We start from the raw sequence: 5535 nt of genomic DNA, 5'->3' as shown, positions 1-5535 counted from the left end.
ATGGGATTTTCCAGGCAAGAGTACTGGAGTAGGGTGCCATTGCCTTCTCTGATAAGATTCCTAGAGGAGTCAGATTCACAGAGACAGGAAATAGATGGTGGGGCCAGGAATTGGGGGACCAGATGGGGAGTCAGTGTTTCATGGGGACAGAGTTTCAGTTTGGGGAGTTGAGAAAGTTCTGGAGATGACCATGGGGATGGTTGCTTAACAATACAATGTGCTTAATGCCACTGAGCTGTGCACTTAGAAATGGTTAAAATGATAAGTTTTATGTTATGTGTATTTTATCAGAATTAATTTTAATTTTTTTTAAAGCAGGATGGAAGGAAAAAGGAAAGGGAAGGAGGAAGGAAGCAAGGGCCAAATTTAGCCTGACAACTTCCTCTGTACAGCCCTTGAGCTAAAAATGTTTTTCTCTTCTCAATGTTTGAGGCAAAGAATACTATTTCATAATATGTAAAAATTATATATAACTCAAATTCAATGTTAAGAAATAAAATTTTACTGGCACACAGCCATGTCCATTGGGTAGAGTCATGCTACAGAGGCCGTGTACAGCCTGCAAATTTGAAAATATTTATTATCTTGACCTTTGCAGAAAATGTCTGCCCGCCTCTTCTTCAAAATAGGTCTTGCAGCGACTTCCCTGGTGGTCCAGTGGCTAAGACTATGTGCTCCCAGTGCAGAGAGCCCAGGTTCGATCCCTGGTCCCACATGCTGCAACTAAGACCCAGCGCAGCCAAATAAAGAAAGAAAGAAAAAACAGTGTCTGGCATATAGTAGGTATTTGATACTTGGAGAAATTATTACTGAATATCAAATGGAAGAGTCTGATGCAGTTTACAACTGCACTCTGGTCTTTGGAGAGGGTCAGGCCTGGATTAAGACTTTGGCTCTGGCAACGTCTGGGCGGGTTGCTTCCCATGTCTGAGCCTGGGTTTCATTATCAAAAACAGGGATCAACCAGAATGTTGATCACACACAGAGAGCTTGATGTAGCAGTCCTGGGAGAATCAGCAGCCTTAGTTACTGAATATCATGACTGCCTCATGAGTCCAAACCCCTGGTGTTAACAATCAGCAGCTCACAGTCCACTTAGTTTCACTGATCGAGCCCCATGCCCTTCTCACTGCTGCTGCTGCTGCTAAGTCACTTCAGTTGTGTCCGACTCTGTGCGACCCCATAGAGGGCAGCCCACCAGGCTCCCCCGTCCCTGGGATTCTCCAGGCAAGAACACTGGAGTGGGTTGCCATTGCCTTCTCCAATGTATGGAAGTGAAAAGTCAAAGTGCAGTCGATCAGTCGCGTCCGACTCTTAGCGATCCCATGGACTGCAGCCTACCAGGCCCCTCCATCCATGGGATTTTCCAGGCAAGAGTACTGGAGTGGGGTGCCATTGCCTTCTCCGGCCCTTCTCACTAGTTTTCTTTTGGCAATCTAAGTTCCCTAAAGAGGGACTGAACCCAGGCCCTTGGCAGTGAAAGCCTGGAGTCCTAACCATTGGACTGTCAGGCAATTCCCTCCTCCTTCAGATCAGATCAGATCAGATCAGTCACTCAGTCGTGTCCGACTCTTTGCAACCCCATGAATCGCAGCACGCCAGGCCTCCCTGTCCATGACCAACTCCCAGAGTTCACTGAGACTCACATCCATCGAGTCAGTGATGCCATCCAGCCATCTCATCCTCTGTCGTCCCCTTCTCCTCTTGCCCCCAATCCCTCCCAGCATCAGAGTCTTTTCCAATGAGTCAACTCTTCGCATGAGGTGGCCAAAGTATTGGAGTTTCAGCTTTAGCATCATTCCTTCCAAAGAAATCCCAGGCTGATCTCCTTCAAAATGGACTGGTTGGATCTCCTTGCAGTCCAAGGGACTCTCAAGAGTCTTCTCCAACACCACAGTTCAAAAGCATCAATTCTTCAGCACTCAGCCTTCTTCACAGTCCAACTCTCATATCCATACATGACCACAGGAAAAACCATAGCCTTGACTAGACGAACCTTTGTTGGCAAAGTAATGTCTCTGCTTTTCAATATGCTATCTAGGTTGGTCATAACTTTCCTTCCAAGGAGTAAGCATCTTTTAATTTCATGGCTGCAGTCACTGTCTGCAGTGATTTTGGAGCCCAGAAAAATAAAGTCTGACACTGTTTCCACTGTTTCCCCATCTATTTCCCATGAAATGATGGGACCGGATGCCATGATCTTCGTTTTCTGAATGTTGAGCTTTAAGCCAACTTTTTCACTCTCCACTTTCACTTTCATCAAGAGGCTTTTGAGTTCCTCTTCACTTTCTGCCATAAGGGTGGTGTCATCTGCATATCTGAGGTTATTGATATTTCTCCCGGCAATTTTGATTCCAGCTTGTGTTTCTTCCGGCAATCTTGATTCCAGCTTGTGTTTCTTCCAGTCCAGCATTTCTCATGATGTACTCTGCATATAAGTTAAATAAACAGGGTGACAATATACACAGCCTTGACGAACTACTTTTCCTATTTGGAACCAGTCTGTTGTTCCATGTCCAGTTCTAACTGTTGCTTCCTGACCTGCATACAAATTTCCCAAGAGGCAGATCAGGTGGTCTGGTATTCCCATCTCTTTCAGAATTTTCCACAGTTTATTGTGATCCACACAAAGGCTCTGGCATAGTCAATAAAGCAGAAATAGATGTCCTAACCATTGGACTGTCAGGCAATTCCCTCCTCCTTAGTCCAAGGCAAATCCTGTAGCATTTCTCCTGTATATATGCCCTCATGTATTCTTTCTCCTCTTGTATTTTATTATTTTGTATTTAGGTATAGTTGATTTCAGAGAAGGCGATGGCTCCCCACTCCAGTACTCTTGCCTGGAAAACCCCATGGATGGAGGAGCCTGGTAGGCTGCAGTCCATGGGGTCGTGAAGAGTCGGACACGACTGAGCGACTTCACTTTCCCTTTTCACTTTCCTGCATTGGAGAAGGAAATGGCAACCCACTCCAGTGTTCTTGCCTGGAGAATCCCAGGGACGGGGGAGCCTGGTGGGCTGCTGTCTATGGGGTCGCACAGAGTCGGACAGGACTGAAGCGACTTAGCAGCAGCAGCATAGTTGATTTACAATGTGTTAATTTCTGGTGTGCAGCAAAGTGATTCAGTTACATATATATACATATGTATATTCTCTTTCAGATTCTTTTCCGTTATGGTTTGTTAGAGGATATTGAGTATTGTTCCCTGCAAGATACAATAAAACTTTGTTGCTTATCTATTTTGTATATAATGGTGTGTATCTGTTAATCTCAAACTCCTAATTTATCACCCCTTGCCCCCACCTTACCCCTTTGGTAATCATGTTTCCTTTCTATGTCTATGAGTCTTTTTCTGTTTTATAAATAAGTTTATTTGTATCATATTTTAGATTCCACATATAAATGATACCATACAATATTTGCCTTTCTCTTTCTGATTTCATTTAGTATGATACTCTCTAGGTACATCCATGTTATTGCATTATTTCATTCTTTGTTATGGCTGAGTAGTATTCCATTGTATATATAAACCAAATCTTCTCTAGCCATTCATCTGACTAAATACTCTTTTCAAAACATAGCCATAATACCATTATCAGATCTTCAACTGTTCTTGATGGCTGCAAGAATCTTATTATGTGATCAAAGTTCCTAAAACTATACATTACCACCACAAAAGGTGGTGGTGGTTTAGTTGCTAAATTGTGTCCAACTCTTTCGACCCCATGGACTGTAGCCTGCCAGGCTACTCTGTCCATGGGATTCTCCAGGCAAGAATACCGGAGTGGGTTGCCATTTCCTTCTCCAGGGAATCTTCCCGACCCAGGGACTGAACCCAAGTCTCCTGCATTGCAGGCAGATTCTTTACTGACTGAGCTATCAGGAAATTTACCATCAAAGGAAAAGTGCATAAAAAACCCAGTGAAATCCAAGTATTTGTACCTGAATTGACTGTGTGGTATCAACATCAATTTCCTGGTTTTGACAACACACTGTGGTTGGTTATGTAAGATATTATCATTGGGAGAAGCTAGATGAAGGGTACCTAAGGGTCAAGGGTGCCAGTTTTGCACCTTTTCTTCTTTTTTTAATGGCTTTAGTTTATTTAAAATTTATTTGATATGGATCATTTTTGAAGTTTTTACTCAATTTGTTATAACATTCTTTCTATGTTTTGTTTCCTCCCCGCCCCTACCAAGGATCAAACTCATCCCCCTGCATTGGAAGGCAAAATCTTATCAACTGGACCCCTAGGGAAGTTCTCACACCCTTAAAAAAATAATAACTGTAAGAAAAGTAAAACAAAACCCTGTTGAGTCAGAGTTCTGGTGAGGTGAGGGAAGTCACTTATACAGTTACAAAGTTGTATATCCTCTTGCTGCTGCTAAGTCACTTCAGTCGTGTCCGACTCTGTGCGACCCCATAGACGGCAGCCCACCAGGATCCCCCGTCCCTGGGATTCTCCAGGCAAGAACACTGGAGTGAGTTGCCATTTCCTTCTCCAGTACATGAAAGTGAAAAGTGAAAGTGAAGTCGCTCAGTCCTGTCCGACCCTCAGCGACCTCATGGACTGCAGCCTTCCAGGCTCCTCCGTCCATGGGATTTTCCAGGCAAGAGTACTGGAGTGGGGTGCCATTGCCTTCTCCTAAGAACACTCTTATAGCATATTAAAAAGCAGAGCCATTACTTTGCCAACAAAGGTCCATCTAGTCAAGGCTATGGTTTTTCCAGTGGTCATATATGGTTGTGAAAGTTGGACTGTAAAGAAAGCTGAGCGCCGCAGAACTGATGCTTTTGAACTGTGGTGTTGGAGAAGACTCTTGAGAGTCCCTTGGACTGCAAGGAGATCCAACCAGTCCATCCTAAAGGAGATGAGTCCTGGATGTTCACTGGAAGGACTGATGCTGAAGCTGAAACTCCAATATTTTGGCCACCTCATGCGAAGAGTTGACTCATTGGAAAAGACCCTGATGCCGAGAAGGATTGGGGGCAGGAGGAAAAGGGGACGACAGAGGATGAGATAGCTGGATGGCATCAATGACTCGATGGACATGAGTTTGGGTGGACCCCGGGAGTTGGTGATGGACAGGGAGGCCTGGCGTGCTGCGATTCATGGGGTGGCAAAGAGTTGGACACGACTGAGCGACTAAACTGATACCCTCTTAAATTTTAGTATTTTATTCATTATGGATATTTTTGCATTTATATATAAAAATTAGTAACTTGATAACTGAGTCATTTGGGGCGCTTCATTTTCTCAAGGGATGGGCCCCGAAATACGTTTTTATCCTCTTGCTTTCTTTGACACAAGAAAGTTTGGGCTTAGCAGCTCACCGGCAATGGGGAGCCAAAGCTAAAGCTGGTAAATTTCCGATTAGCGCAGATTCCAAAGGTTTACCGTGGGTGGAGAGGCGGAACTCGCGGGGCGGGAGTGGGCGGGAGGGTGGTCACCTGCACCGCGGGAATTGGGTAAGGGGTACAGCATTTCTCCGCCGGCGGCGCACCAAGGGGGTGTGGCGCCCGCGCCCTCTCAGC

Source organism: Bubalus kerabau, chromosome 1 (genome assembly GCF_029407905.1).
Source record: "Bubalus kerabau isolate K-KA32 ecotype Philippines breed swamp buffalo chromosome 1, PCC_UOA_SB_1v2, whole genome shotgun sequence".
NCBI lineage: Eukaryota > Metazoa > Chordata > Mammalia > Artiodactyla > Bovidae > Bubalus > Bubalus kerabau.
The sequence above is the reverse complement of the archived record's forward strand: the minus strand, read 5'-3'. Positions refer to the sequence as shown.